The following is a 15,989-nucleotide window of genomic DNA, read 5'->3' on the forward strand; positions in this document are numbered from 1 at the left end:
CCGGAGAAGGCGAGAAAATGATGCCAATCCCTCTCTCTCTCTCTCGGGATTTTTTTTCTGTGAATGAACCCATCCCCTTTATAAGCTGCTCGATCATCTCTTTTATAGAGATGATAAATTTGACCCTCTTTATTTCTAGAGACAGCCCCCCTCTTCAATACAACACCCCCCTTTTTGCATAATAAAGATCACTAACTTCTTTGCCCTGACTTTTGTACAATAAGCACCCACCTTGGATAACCCATACCCCTTTTCTGCTTACTAAAACATTAATACATTATTTTATTTTATTTTTACTCTAAACAGGCATCAGTTAGATAATGCACTCCCCTTCTTGACTAATTCAGCCCCCTTCTAGGTTCACACCACGCTTACTATCTTGGTTTGTTGGCTAGGCGAACACGCTCAGATCTCGACGAAATTTTTCAGGGACTTATGGGAGACCTTAAGCTACCCCGGGGTTCAGTTTGGGGGCCTAATTCACTGGTTTGATGAGGTTGCGCACAACTAATTGCGAACCTGGGTTCGGTCAAAATGGGGTGTCTACAAGATGGTGTTCTCTCACCACAGCAAGTGCAGTCTCATTTGAGATTGAAGAAGAAAAATAATATGGGGTTAGATGCTGGGATAGTGGCCGACCGTCTCAAACGGAAACGAGCTGAAGAGCATGACTTCTTTTTTTCTATTGAGTTGGACTCAGAGTGTACATTGAGATCTATGTTCTGGGCTGATTCGAGGGCCAGAGAGTCTTATATGACCTTCAGCGATGTGATTGTCTTCGATGTGACTTATAGGACCAATATGTATTTGATGCCCTTTGCACCATTTACAGGGGTCAACCATCACAGGCAATCTACATTGTTTGGATGTGCGCTCCTCGTTGATGAGACTGAGGAGACCTTCACTTGGTTGTTTAGGCAATGGCTGCAATGTATGCATGGAAAAGCTCCAGGAACTATTATTACGGATATGGATTTGGCGATGCGAAATGCAATTAAGAATGTCTTCCCTAATACACGTCATCGATTTTATTCTTGGCACATAACAAAGCACTTAGTTGAGCATGTTCCTGCAATGAGAGAGGCAGATGGTGACTTTCCAAAGGATTACTACCATTGGTATAACACGGGTGATATAGATGAATGTGAGATGGAATGGAGAAGATTATGTTTGAAGTATAAAATTAATGAGAATGATTGGCTAAGTAAGATGTGGGAGCTAAGGATTCACTGGGTCCCAGCCTATTGGAAAGGTACTTTCACTGCAGGCATGACTTCTAGTCAGCGCAGTGAAAGCATGAATGCTTTCTTCGAGGGTTTTGTTAACCAAAAGACTTCTCTGCGTGATTTTGTTGATCAATATGAGAAAGCGCTTGCTGACTGTGGAACCCGATCCGAGGACGGGGAGGGAACAGGTCCCTACCACCCTCTGGATCTCCACAACGTGAAGGAGAGCTCTGCCAAGGAACTCTCGAAACAGGTGCCACCCTCACAGCATAACATGAGTGGCGATACAAAACGAATGAGATACATCCTGATCAGGAGCCAGGGCTCGAAACCAAGATGTACCTAAAAATAACTCAGAGTCGCCATCCATGGACACGCCATGGAACCAAAACAAATGCTCTGTTTGCAATGGATAACCAGAGATACAGAAGGTCCGTGCCTGATGACGAATGGAGAAGGTCCGAAGAGCGCCCCCAATTCGCCCGAGTGCGAACACTTGGTCTCTTATGCCATTTATTATTAACCTTGAAGAGTTTTGGACGAAAATCATATGAAATGGGAACACACATCTCCGAGAAAACGTCTATCTAATCATGCATGTCTCGGAGAGGAAAATAAGCACACACAAAGAACCGAAATAAATGTCACCTAATGACAACTAGGTTATGAGCGACATGCCTAACAGGTGTCTAAGTTCTGGTGGACGAACGCATGCATGCTACAGCTAAAGGTATAGGTCTGCACAAGAAAGTAAGAAAACACAACAAAATATACAATATAACACAACAAATCCTAAGACTCTAAACGATTTAGCCCGAGTCCTCGGATGGTCTGATGTTCATCCAAAGAAGCCTACGTATCCCCGCCTCCACGAGAATCAAGGCAACGAAGTTCTTCGCACCTATTCTAAGCTATGATGTCTAAGACACCTAGACCTCTATCCTAGACTCGATCTAAAAGACCGGACTAGTTCTTAAAGCTTCTTGTACGATTATTTAAATTCCAGTGAATTGTAGATTTTAGGACACCCTATATGCCCTAACTAAATGCAGATTAACCCTAAGCTAATGCAGGTGGTTCCTACAACCTATGTGTAACTAGGCTGAGTGTCCTAAGGAAAACAATGGGATCACTAACGCATCTTAGACCTAGTCATCAGTCGGCGATGTGAATCGCCAACTGACCGGACGGAGGCGCTCCTATAACTCTAGGACAAACCCTTAACTCTAAAACAAACACAAACAAGCACACAACAAACAGACAACAAATCAAAGACAAGACCATAACTCCAAAACCCTCTATCTAAGACAAAGTCCTAACTCTGGAGGAAGAATTTTTTCGAAAAACAATGTTTTGGAAGTTTTTTGGTATTTTTAAAAGGATTAAATGATTTATTTACAAAGGTTTGGCTGGACTTGGGATGAAGATCCCAAGCTGCACTACGTACCTCGTGGAAGAGGATCAAGCCAACGTAGTTCGAAACGAACTCTCAAACTACGCTTCTAGAAGAAACACTTTAGAATTTTTTTAAAGATTTTTTATGTTTTCAGATGTTTTTGAAGTGTTTTTTTTACATTTTTGACGATTAAAATAGGCTAACACCCTTCAGCTAAAGGGGATCCGATAGAAGAGCCTCCTTACCCACCATATCACGGTAGAGTAATATAGAGGGAAACGGGATCCCTAAAGCTAAGGGGAAAGAAGATGAATGAGGGAACTAAAGTTCCGATACGAGAAAAATAAACTCAAAGAGATGACCAAAAGCTGACGAGGCTTAGCCAGCATCCAAAAAAGACGAGTTCTAACCTGCGAGGGAAAACCCTAAATAAACGAAAGATGAAACCCTAAGGGTAGACTTCTAAACAAAAGAGACAGACAAAAACCTCTACAAGAAGATCCACTAAACGATCAGTCACTTAGGAAGAGTCCTAACTGGCTAAACACTCTAAGAGGAGAGAATCCCTTGACCTGCGAAACTCTAAGGCAGGAAGGGAAGAGACTGGCTCAAGAAAACGTTCCATCGTCGCCAAACCCAAGAGAAGTGTTCCCAAAATCGATGGACTCCCGAAACTCGAAAAGGATTCCGAGGAACGTGCAAAGAATAGCCCCGAAAATGAAAGAAAACCCCTCAAACCCTGAGAAGATCCTAAGATAGAGAAAGTGATAGGAAGGGTAAGGGGCTGAACTCAAGATTATTAACGTAAATCATTTGACGAGCTTAAAGCCATTCGATAACACAATGATAATTAACGATGAAAATCATATGACAGGTAGTGATAATGAGACTTACTAGATGGACAAACCTGAAATGTTCAATAGATATCATTTGATAGACTGATTCTTAATTAGTTAGACATCAAATTAGACTTTGTTCATATGCGGACCACCATGAACCAATTTGTTGTGACCTCAAACAAAAGAGCCTTAAACCAAAGAGAGAGAAAAAAAAGCACATCCAATGAAAATTCAATGCGACTCAGGCATTTCGCACTTTGGGGCATTTTATCGAACAGATCATAGGCGCAAGTAAAACCCATGTCTGTCACTTGCTTTCCCAAACCAAAACCAAATGGAATTGAGATCATATAGAAATGACGGGTATGGACAATGAATAGAAGGAATGGGCGAATTACCTGAAATTGAAGACGTGTGTCTGCGCGCTCTTGTTCCTTCTTCCTTTCACTCTTTCAAATTACCTTTCATACCCCTTTTTTTTTATATCGCCTATTCCATGGAGAGAGTATTCCTGAAAGGGAAAATGTGGTCGGAGTTGCGGAAATGAGCCTCGAGCCCTCTTCTTCTCTCCTTTAAAACCGTGGACACCCTCTTCTTCTTCTTTGCAGCACCATCAAACTCTAATCTGCAAAAATCTGTAATGGAGATGGGGGATATGAAGATTGGAGATTAGAGGTGATAGTTGGGGTAAAATTAGTCGGATCTAGGTAGGGTTAAGGATTCATGGAGAAAAGGGTTTGAGATGGTGTCAATGGAGGTCAGGATCTGATGGTAAGGGAGAACAAGGAATGGGTTTGATGGGGAGAGGCCAAGGTGGCTTGTACAGGGGATGGGAATGATGGGGGTTCACCAAATTCCAGCATGGAGTGGCTGAGGTTGGCCGGAATTGGAGCTCCAACAATGGCCGACCCCTTCTCCTCTCTCTCTCTCTCTCTCTCTCTCTCTTTCTTTTTTTTCTTTTTTTGGTGATAGATGGAAATGGGTTGCAGAGGGGGAGGAGGCTGGTGTGGGTTTTTTTTGGGTTTTTCGAAATGGGTTTTGGGTTTGGGTGGTGCGGTTGGTGGTGGTGAATGGTGGTTGAGAAGAGGGTTTCAGTGGGTTTCGGTGGAAGAGGCTTGGTGGAGGTACGACCGATGGAGGTGAAGGAGATAATGAGGGTGGTGGCCGACGGTGATGGAGGAGAGAATGGGGGTGGCGGCCGACGGTGGTGAAGGTTTGGTGGCTGGCCGGCGGCTATGGTTGAGAGATGGTGGTTGGCCGGCCGGAGGAGGTGGCGGCTTGAGTGGAGGTTGCAGAGGTGGTTATGATTTAGGTGTGGGTTTCGGGTTTGCCGGATTTTGAGGGGTTTTGCCGGAGAAGATGGTGCTGGTGGCGAGGGGGAGTGGCCGGGGAAGGTGATTGGAGTTGGCTGCCCGGGTGGAGGCCGATGGTGGAGCTTGATGGTGGTGATTCCGGTGGGTTCGCCGGAGCTCGGTGGATGAGGGTTTTGATGGAAAATGGGTTTTGGTGGTGGATTTGGGGGTTGCAAATGGTGATAAGGATGGTGGCTGTGAGGAGAGGAGATGAAGATGGGGTGGGGAAGACAAGCCGAGGCCGAACCTCCCTCTCTGCTTTCGCGGCTGCAGAAACCAGCTCCCCTCTCTTCTTCTTTCTTTTTTAGAAAATGAGATCCCCCCTCTAACCCTAATTCGTTTGGGGCTTTATAAAGTGAAAAAAGAAATGCAAATTCGACCCCCCCCCCCCAATTGCTTACTGGACCACCCCATGCAGCGTATTTGCGACTAATCCTTTGTTCTATGGGGGGGGGCCTCGGGTAAGATGAATCTAGGCAAAACTAAAAATGTATTCGACCCCTCCTTTTCCAGGACAGCCCCCCATTGCATGGTGACTACTCTCTTGCCGGATAGGTGAATAGATGGTAATGGCACCCTTCTTTTCCGTAATACGAAGCTATACTAAGGGCACAAACTCGGCTTGTCCTTTTAATTACCATGCTTCGCTCGATTCACTTGAAACCTTGCTGAGACCTACATAGGATTTGGAACTACCCTATAACTGATTTTGGGACACATTCAATTGCTTTAAGGAGATTTATTCAAACATGCTTATTTGGGGTTCGGTCAAAATGGGGTGTCTACAGATGCCCCTCTTTGGCAGAGCGTGTGCAACACGCGAATGGCAAAGCTTAACAGACAACACATTTTGGCCGGCCCGAAAACAAAGTAAAACAATTTTTTTTGGGTTTTCTGGTTTTAAAACGGTACTTACAAGGGTAAAATGGATTTTGGTTTTGAAGTTTCAACATTCAACATGACTTATGAGTAATTTGGTAAAACGCGGAACACATAACTCGGCAATCAAAATATATTGGTGAGGGAAACTCTCACCAAACAAAACATAGTAACATACCAAAGAAACAAACGCAGGCATACCTAAATCCACACGTGGGGCGGCGGTTACCTAAATCCACACGCGGGCAGCGGTATACTGCAGAACAACGAATCATGTAAAACATGACTCAGGCTTTCATTACGAACAACAAAAATAACCAGATAGAGTTGCGGTCAAACTTTTTACCAAACTAGACAAGAAAGAACAACAGTTGAAAGAAAATTTTGATTAAGGGTCCATGGCGATAAGCCACGAAGAGCCTTGAAAGCGGGAATCAAGGGTCCACGGTGATAAACCGTGAAGAGCCATGCAAAGAATGAGGGTCCACGGTGATAAACCGTGAAGAGCCAAGAAAGAAGGAATCAAGGGTCCATGGTAATAAGCCATGAAGAGCCATGCAAAGAACGAGGGTCCACGGTGATAAACCGTGAAGAGCCAAGAAAGAAGGAATCAAGGGTCCATGGTAATAAGCCATGAAGAGCCAAGAAAGCAAGGATCAAGGGTCCACGGTGATAAACCGTGAAGAGCCAAGAAAGTAAGAATCAAGGGTTCATGGTAATAAGCCATGAAGAGCCAAGCAAGAAGGAATCAAGGGTCCATGGTAATAAGCCATGAAGAGCCAAGCATTGAATCAAAGGTCCGTAACAATAAGCCACGAAGCGCTCAGCAGAAAGGAATCAAGGGTCCACGGCAATACTCCGTGAAGAGCCAAGAAAGTAAGAAACAATGACATGTAAAAGATATGAATGAAATGACTATGAATAGTGGGTCCATGATATATCTGAGAGGATACATCACGAAGAGCCACTCAAGGAGCAAGGGTTCATGGTGTACCTAAATGGTCAACCATGAATAGCCAAGAATGAATAAGGATAGTGGGTCCGTGATGTAACTTGAAAGGCAAATCACGAAGAGCCACTCGGGAAGCAAGGGTCCATGGTATTCCTGAATGCTAAACCACACGGAGCCAAGAATGAATAAAGATAGTGGGTCCGTGATATAACTCGAAAGGCAGATCACGAAGAACCACTCAAGAAGCAAGGGTCCATGGTATACTTGAATGGTAAACCACGAAGAGCCTTGAATGAATATAGAGGACTAATTTATTGAATGGAGAATTGATTTTTGGATTTTTTAGATTTTTCTGGAATTAGCTTTCTCTTGCCAAGAAAATTGGGAGTATGAGTTCCTTGCTGAGGATCAGACTTAAGTACTTGACGGGGCTTTCAGGTGTTTACCCTTCTTTAACAAGTGAAAAGCAATCTGCTGAGGTTTGAAGGTTGCGGGAGCAAATTCTAAACTCCGGTGGGGAAATTGATTTTCTTTGGGAATTGACTCTTTTAAGAAAGAGGGCTCATTTGAAGAGCTCGGAGATTTGACTCAAGACGTGCTCGCATCTCTCTTACTTCAACTTGTTGTAAACACTGGCACTGATTGCCTTTGTATGCTTGATATCTTTTATGACGTAAGTCATAAAGATGCCCCTAGTGTATTGTACTCCCATGACAAGAGTCCCAAGGAGAGTAGAACAAAGATAGATAAAGAAATTTTGGATTTGCATGGGTTCTTTCTTTGGAATAAAGATGGGATAATGGCTAAGCTCAAAGACTTCTCCTTTCATTGACCACTATTGGAGGTTCGCTCTTTCCACCACCAACTGCATGAAACTTGACATATTCAGCCTGTCCGAGTAGGATACCTAAACCAGGATCTTTCATTTTGGAAGGTATACACCCCTTCCTTCCAGTGCCATACAACTTTTTAACATTGAAAGAAAACAAATATGAATGAGGAATAGACTCCCAAGGACTCTATCAAAGAAGGTATAGATTATTCAAGGGACTCGACTACATTTTGATTCACCTTTAGATAAAATATGTTATTTTTTTATGGTAAGGCTAGCCACTCCTACAGTAATCTCGAAAACTATGTCAAGAGGCACTTCCTTCCGTCATCGGGATTTTCGTCATGGTTATTACCCCCTTCGGATTGCTCAGTCTTAATGCCCCTAGTTTAGAAAAGTATCAAAGCAAGTCTTGCCGACACTTCTCGGATTTTGGGATCCTGCATTGTGTAGTGGTTGCTTCTCCGTCTCCTTGATTTCTCTCTTCAAAAGAAGTCACAACTCAAACTTTGAAAATTCTGCATAACTGAAGAACTCCTTCGGTATCTCATCAATTTTCAATCCAGCAGACCGCTACCCTTGCCTTTGCATAAGCCAACTTCTTTGGTTAATGACTTAGCAAGCACATGATTTCATTTAGGCCGCCCTTTCGGGTTTTCAACCTAGTGGGTCTTCAGACTCTCGTTCTTTTTTCTGTTTTTGCTTTCATTTGCCTTGAACCTTTGCTTGTTTCACCAGAAGGACTTTCTAGGTGGGCTTAGGTTCAAAAGGGTGGGATATTTAAACTTCAAACGATGGAGGATCAGATCCGCGTAGTTCACCATGGGTTAAACAAAGGATGGTTTAGCTTTAAGCTTCAAAATTTTGAAAGGGGAATCATTCAGCTTTTATCCCCAAGGTTGACCGAATCTGAATTAATCAGACGCCTACGTACCCCTGAAGAGGTGGGGATCAGGTCATAACGTAGTTCAAACTTCTTAAAAAAAAATGCCCCTGGTTTATATTGTGGCTAGAAAGAAAGGGTTTGATTTGACTTTTGGCCCAAAGGGTTTACAAATGGATTTTACGACGTTGGGATCTTGGCTATAAAGGTTCAAACGCCCAAGGATGGCCTCCTGATATATTTGATGTACAAGCTCTTTTGAGTGAAGAAGGTTCAAAGGCATTGAATCTTTTTATTGAGGAGTCTGGCGGTTTCCTGGCGAGACTTCAACCGCGGTGCCCATCTCTCGTCTTGAAAATCTCGAATCCATGTCTAAGATTTTCCAACTCTCATGAGTCTCCAAATGTTGAAGACAATAATTATATTCAATTTCTCTCACTGACTCCATCATCTGGGTCCTTGATATCTCTAAAGAGTTGTCCTAGAGACTCATTCACTTCTCTTTTTATCTTTCTCACACATTTTTTTTTTTTGCCTTTATACATTAGAAATGTCCATACGCTTGAGATGTTGCGATTTAGAATCCCATCGAATACACATAGACCAAATGTTTCTTTTCTTTAGGGCTCAAATCTGCGACTTCAATTTATGAAAGTCTTCTCTCAATATCTTATCAGCTCTACTGGATGTCTGATGCTTCACTTTCTAAAATTTTCACTTTCAACTTGATGTCTAAAGATGGTGGAGCCCTGTCTTGCATCACACCCGAGCATTCACCCGGTTTATCCTCGTAGGATCAAACAAGACTTCCCTGAACCCTTCTAAATAGGTTTATCAATTCTTCACGCTCCTTGGGAGATAAAGTTTTGCCAATCCATCTTTCCCGAGTTTCGGATTTCGATACCACTATCGATAGCTTCAATTTCTTCTTCAAGTGGTTATGCTAGACGCTCTTCCTCTCGTTTGACCTTTTCAGATCTTGAGGGGAATTTCGTCTGCAATCTCATCCAAGAGGGTGTCTTTAGTTATTTAAACATTAGATCTAAGAGTGAATCATAGAACATCAAAGATTCGAAACCAACAACTTTATTGAATTGAAGACTCTTAAGTACATCAGTAACTCTTTTTTTTTTTTGACGCACCTCGATGGGCTCTACATTAAACTTGACAAATGACGTAAACGACAGACTCTGAATGAACACGACTGACAAACATGACACATTTTTTTTTTTTTTTTTTTTTGACATTAACATAGTAAGACTTACCAACTCTGAGAGAAGAAAGTTGGTACAAACTCAATGAAAGACAAACCTTAACAACACAAGACATTTTTTTTTTTTTTGATAATGACGAACTAGCACTGAAAATATATGAGTAGTACACCTTCTTCCATGACGTCAATGACTTGGGGTTCAACCCTGGCGCAGATCTTGTCGATCCGGCTTAAGCTGATCTTCAATAACTGGCAGTGGTGATATTCTTTCTGGCATATAACCACCTCCTGACATCTCAAACTCTGACATTCCCAAATTTGTAACTGAAGAACTCCCTAACTCAAAGGTGGGATGAGCGGTGATAATAGGATCCTCAAAAGGCTCAACGATCGAGTTAGCTTTAGTACCAGCTGAAGAAATTGCAACATGTCTTGGCAAAGGATGCTGTGTAGCATTAAATCCGGGCCAAATGGGACGATCTCTATCTATGAGGTCTTGGATTGCAAATCTGAGAGAGCGACAACAATTAGTGATGTGACCAGGGCCTTGGTGATATTCACAATATTCATCCTTGTTGTAGAACCTTGGGAGAACCTTAGGTGGTGGCTTTGGAGCCATAAGTTTCAACTGCCCATCCTTAACAAGTTTTCGGAGAATGACTGCTGGAGGTCTCGGCAATTGAGTGAATATCTTCTTAGGTTTCTTTACTGATTTCTCTTCTACTTCATCAGACTTATGCATGACAATTTGAGATGCCTGATGAGATGACTCAATACCGCCGATCTTCTTGGAATAAACAACAGGTTTGTTATCGCTCTTTGGGTTCTTCACATTCTGTTGATCAAAGGTTAACGTCTTAAGCTCTTTAACAAATTCTTTCGCCTTTTCTTCTGAAGTAGGGGTTAGAAGACACTTCTTTTCGACATGTTGCTTACGTTTAAAATCATCAAGACACGCTACTGCGGCTGGTATAGGAACAGAGACCATAGGAGGTAATTTCTCAACTTCTTTTGCAAGTTCTTCCTCTTTTCTTACGGCAGTGGGAAGTGGCAGATTCATCTCGTCAACATGCTCCTTGTCTTTAGAACCACTTATTGGTTCTACAATGGCCTGGACAGGAACAGAGATCAGAGGAGGAGGATTTTGGACTACAGAGTCCTCAAAGGTCAAAGAGTTCTCATTACTTAGGTTTTTCAGCTGGTTGAAATCCTCCTTCACATTAGAGAACTCCCTAGATAGGTTCATTACCGATTCTTGCATTTTCTTTAGGAAATCTTCAGATATGGCCATTTTGTCTGAGCAGGGTGAGGGAAAACTGATGCTGTCAACGGGTAAGGTGAATTAGGTCAGACTCATGTCATGGAATTGACAGACACTGACTTTAGTATGAGGCAATCTCATGAAAATTATACACACAAGTTGAAACAAGAGATAATACAAACACATCTCTCCCTTGAATAAAACTAACAGCAGAACTGTAAGAAGGATCATTGTAGGGTAAGCACATGACTTATCAATAATCCTAAAGGATAGCGATCACACTGAAAATGAGTTGAGTAAAATCCGGCAGCATGACGGCCCTAAAAGGATCGTGGTAGAGTAAACTCATGGCTTATCGATAACTCTGAAAAGATAGCGATCACGCTCAAGGTGTTTATACAAAATTCGGTAGCATGACGGCTATATAGGGCGATCCCCACAACTCAACATAAGGGTAAATGAATAGAAACTCAGTAATGTAGGACTCTCAGCAAGGATACTTGCACTCAAATAATGATGGCAAGATAAGCACACAATCAGCAAGCAGAATATGGTCACCACGGAGATATAATCGCACGAAGGGCTGACCATTAATGACGACGCTTGGTCATGGGTTGGATTTGTGACCAAAGATATATCATGACTATAGAGACACCGGATAAGCCATCGACCAGATCTAAGACACAACAAAGAATGGATATACAATCAAAAGGGCAGCAAGTAGACTGTGGCCATGAGAGTGACAAGTACAGGCCACCCGTCAGGTGAATCTGAAGGAATGTGAATACAAATGATTAAACCAGGAATCCCCCACTAGAAATGGGTCCTAATCTAATCAACCGACAGAATCATATACAAACAAGAGATATGTACAATCCGATGACGAGAAGACAGATAATGGTTTCAACAAAGGCAAAGGAAATGCCACCAACCAAATCAAGAGAATGTAGATAGGATGAATTAGACCAGGAATACCCACTGAAAATGGGTCCTAATCTAGACAATCAGCTCAACAAATGGTGTAGGTACAAGAAGGTAACTACAAATCGACTCAGCAAATAAGTTATGTACAAAGGAATGACACAACTGTACACTCGAGAGACAAGAGGCAGACCATGGTCAGAATAACGATAGAGGAAAATTATTGACCAGGTCCGAAGGCTGGGGAATGAAACAATGTGGCTAATGGATAGACCAGAAAACTTCATTGATAGACAGGCCCTGGTCTAACAGCTAGCAAAAAGAATGGATAACAAAGAATCAAAAAATGAACACAGGCTATAAAAGGTGGTGAACAAGAATCATCAGCCTGATCCAAGAAAGAAATAGTGAACAAACTCTAATCGGTAATAATAGACCAGAAAACCTCAGTGGAAAGTAGGCCCTGATCAGACAGCCGACAAAACGGATATAAATCTGAGATATAGGAATAATCATATGATAAAGATGACAGGGTAGACCGCGATCTGGATGATGACCAAGCAAGAGCAAGAGTCATCGACCGGGTCTGAAAGAATGGTACGACTGAAATAGATAAAGAAACCTTATTCGAAAGGATAAGCCCTAATCTAAGAATAATACACTATACACACATATATATACACCCTAACCAGGGGCACCAGCCCTAATCTATCTAACGGAGTCGAGAAAGTCTCGACTTGCGACAGACCAGTGAGTGTACTAGGACCGCGCTGTAGCCACGCAAGGCGAGCTACCCTAGTCTACAAATGGTACAAGGCTCCTAACTCTAGGCTCCACATGTGTGAGCAACACATGTTCGACCCCATATGAGTACATATATATAGTGTCCTAGCAAGGGTTCCCTAATTTTGGTTCTAAAGGGAGCAACTAATATATATATACATAATATAATGAAATAAAAGTAGGGCCCAGGCATTTCTGCAGGGTACTATGCTTATGACCATACCCTTGATGTATAACGCCAGCACACCCAGCATTATACAGAGTATGTTCATCGCTCATCGGCTGCTGTAGAACACCAGCACACCCAGTGTCTACGGCTGCAGCTCCGGCGCATAGCTCGGAAATAGATACAACGGTTCCCTCAAGGTCATAATTACCCATCTGGTACGCGTCATATCTATTCCCTGAGGCCAATAATAAAAATAATGAAAGAAATAAAGAATATGACAATGTATGATGTGTAGTGTGTGAATCCCTTGTTTTAATTACGCACCTGTCTGGTGCCCCTGGATTCTAACGATAGAGTTCCCATTTAAAATGATTTTACCTCAAATTTCTCCAAAGTTAGTAAAAATGGCATTTTTATAAAGTTAGGCAATGTTTCAAGAATTCCCCAGCAGAGTCGCCAGCCTGTGGAACCCGATCCGAGGACGGGGAGGGAACAGGTCCCTACCACCCTCTGGATCTCCACAACGTGAAGGAGAGCTCTGCCAAGGAACTCTCGAAACAGGTGCCACCCTCACAGCATAGCATGAGTGGCGATACAAAACGAATGAGATACATCCTGATCAGGAGCCAGGGCTCGAAACCAAGATGTACCTAAAAATAACTCAGAGTCGCCATCCATGGACACGCCATGGAACCAAAACAAATGCTCTGTTTGCAATGGATAACCAGAGATACAGAAGGTCCGTGCCTGATGACGAATGGAGAAGGTCCGAAGAGCGCCCCCAATTCGCCCGAGTGCGAACACTTGGTCTCTTATGCCATTTATTATTAACCTTGAAGAGTTTTGGACGAAAATCATATGAAATGGGAACACACATCTCCGAGAAAACGTCTATCTAATCATGCATGTCTCGGAGAGGAAAATAAGCACACACAAAGAACCGAAATAAATGTCACCTAATGACAACTAGGTTATGAGCGACATGCCTAACAGGTGTCTAAGTTCTGGTGGACGAACGCATGCATGCTACAGCTAAAGGTATAGGTCTGCACAAGAAAGTAAGAAAACACAACAAAATATACAATATAACACAACAAATCCTAAGACTCTAAACGATTTAGCCCGAGTCCTCGGATGGTCTGATGTTCATCCAAAGAAGCCTACGTATCCCCGCCTCCACGAGAATCAAGGCAACATAGTTCTTCGCACCTATTCTAAGCTATGATGTCTAAGACACCTAGACCTCTATCCTAGACTCGATCTAAAAGACCGGACTAGTTCTTAAAGCTTCTTGTACGATTATTTAAATTCCAGTGAATTGTAGATTTTAGGACACCCTATATGCCCTAACTAAATGCAGATTAGCCCTAAGCTAATGCAGGTGGTTCCTACAACCTATGTGTAACTAGGCTGAGTGTCCTAAGGAAAACAATGGGATCACTAACGCATCTTAGACCTAGTCATCAGTCGGCGATGTGAATCGCCAACTGACCGGACGGAGGCGCTCCTATAACTCTAGGACAAACCCCTAACTCTAAAACAAACACAAACAAGCACACAACAAACAGACAACAAATCAAAGACAAGACCATAACTCCAAAACCCTCTATCTAAGACAAAGTCCTAACTCTGGAGGAAGAATTTTTTCGAAAAACAATGTTTTGGAAGTTTTTTGGTATTTTTAAAAGGATTAAATGATTTATTTACAAAGGTTTGGCTGGACTTGGGATGAAGATCCCAAGCTGCACTACGTACCTCGTGGAAGAGGATCAAGCCAACGTAGTTCGAAACGAACTCTCAAACTACGCTTCTAGAAGAAACACTTTAGAATTTTTTTAAAGATTTTTTATGTTTTCAGATGTTTTTGAAGTGTTTTTTTTACATTTTTGACGATTAAAATAGGCTAACACCCTTCAGCTAAAGGGGATCCGATAGAAGAGCCTCCTTACCCACCATATCACGGTAGAGTAATATAGAGGGAAACGGGATCCCTAAAGCTAAGGGGAAAGAAGATGAATGAGGGAACTAAAGTTCCGATACGAGAAAAATAAACTCAAAGAGATGACCAAAAGCTGACGAGGCTTAGCCAGCATCCAAAAAAGACGAGTTCTAACCTGCGAGGGAAAACCCTAAATAAACGAAAGATGAAACCCTAAGGGTAGACTTCTAAACAAAAGAGACAGACAAAAACCTCTACAAGAAGATCCACTAAACGATCAGTCACTTAGGAAGAGTCCTAACTGGCTAAACACTCTAAGAGGAGAGAATCCCTTGACCTGCGAAACTCTAAGGCAGGAAGGGAAGAGACTGGCTCAAGAAAACGTTCCATCGTCGCCAAACCCAAGAGAAGTGTTCCCAAAATCGATGGACTCCCGAAACTCGAAAAGGATTCCGAGGAACGTGCAAAGAATAGCCCCGAAAATGAAAGAAAACCCCTCAAACCCTGAGAAGATCCTAAGATAGAGAAAGTGATAGGAAGGGTAAGGGGCTGAACTCAAGATTATTAACGTAAATCATTTGACGAGCTTAAATCCATTCGATAACACAATGATAATTAACGATGAAAATCATATGACAGGTAGTGATAATGAGACTTACTAGATGGACAAACCTGAAATGTTCAATAGATATCATTTGATAGACTGATTCTTAATTAGTTAGACATCAAATTAGACTTTGTTCATATGCGGACCACCATGAACCAATTTGTTGTGACCTCAAACAAAAGAGCCTTAAACCAAAGAGAGAGAAAAAAAAGCACATCCAATGAAAATTCAATGCGACTCAGGCATTTCGCACTTTGGGGCATTTTATCGAACAGATCATAGGCGCAAGTAAAACCCATGTCTGTCACTTGCTTTCCCAAACCAAAACCAAATGGAATTGAGATCATATAGAAATGACGGGTATGGACAATGAATAGAAGGAATGGGCGAATTACCTGAAATTGAAGACGTGTGTCTGCGCGCTCTTGTTCCTTCTTCCTTTCACTCTTTCAAATTACCTTTCATACCCCTTTTTTTTTATATCGCCTATTCCATGGAGAGAGTATTCCTGAAAGGGAAAATGTGGTCGGAGTTGCGGAAATGAGCCTCGAGCCCTCTTCTTCTCTCCTTTAAAACCGTGGACACCCTCTTCTTCTTCTTTGCAGCACCATCAAACTCTAATCTGCAAAAATCTGTAATGGAGATGGGGGATATGAAGATTGGAGATTAGAGGTGATAGTTGGGGTAAAATTAGTCGGATCTAGGTAGGGTTAAGGATTCATGGAGAAAAGGGTTTG

At 42.3% G+C, this 15,989-nt stretch overlaps 1 pseudogene; it reads left to right on the top strand.

The window, feature by feature from the left end:
• Positions 1-534: 534 nt before the first annotated feature.
• Positions 535-3,519, top strand: LOC143860321 (protein FAR1-RELATED SEQUENCE 5 pseudogene; annotated as a pseudogene).
• The last annotated feature ends 12,470 nt before the right edge of the window (positions 3,520-15,989 follow it).

The sequence above is a fragment of the Tasmannia lanceolata genome, unplaced genomic scaffold (assembly GCF_043159265.1).
Source record: "Tasmannia lanceolata isolate RefF3 unplaced genomic scaffold, GAP_Taslan_0.1 ptg000037l, whole genome shotgun sequence".
Lineage (NCBI taxonomy): Eukaryota > Viridiplantae > Streptophyta > Magnoliopsida > Canellales > Winteraceae > Tasmannia > Tasmannia lanceolata.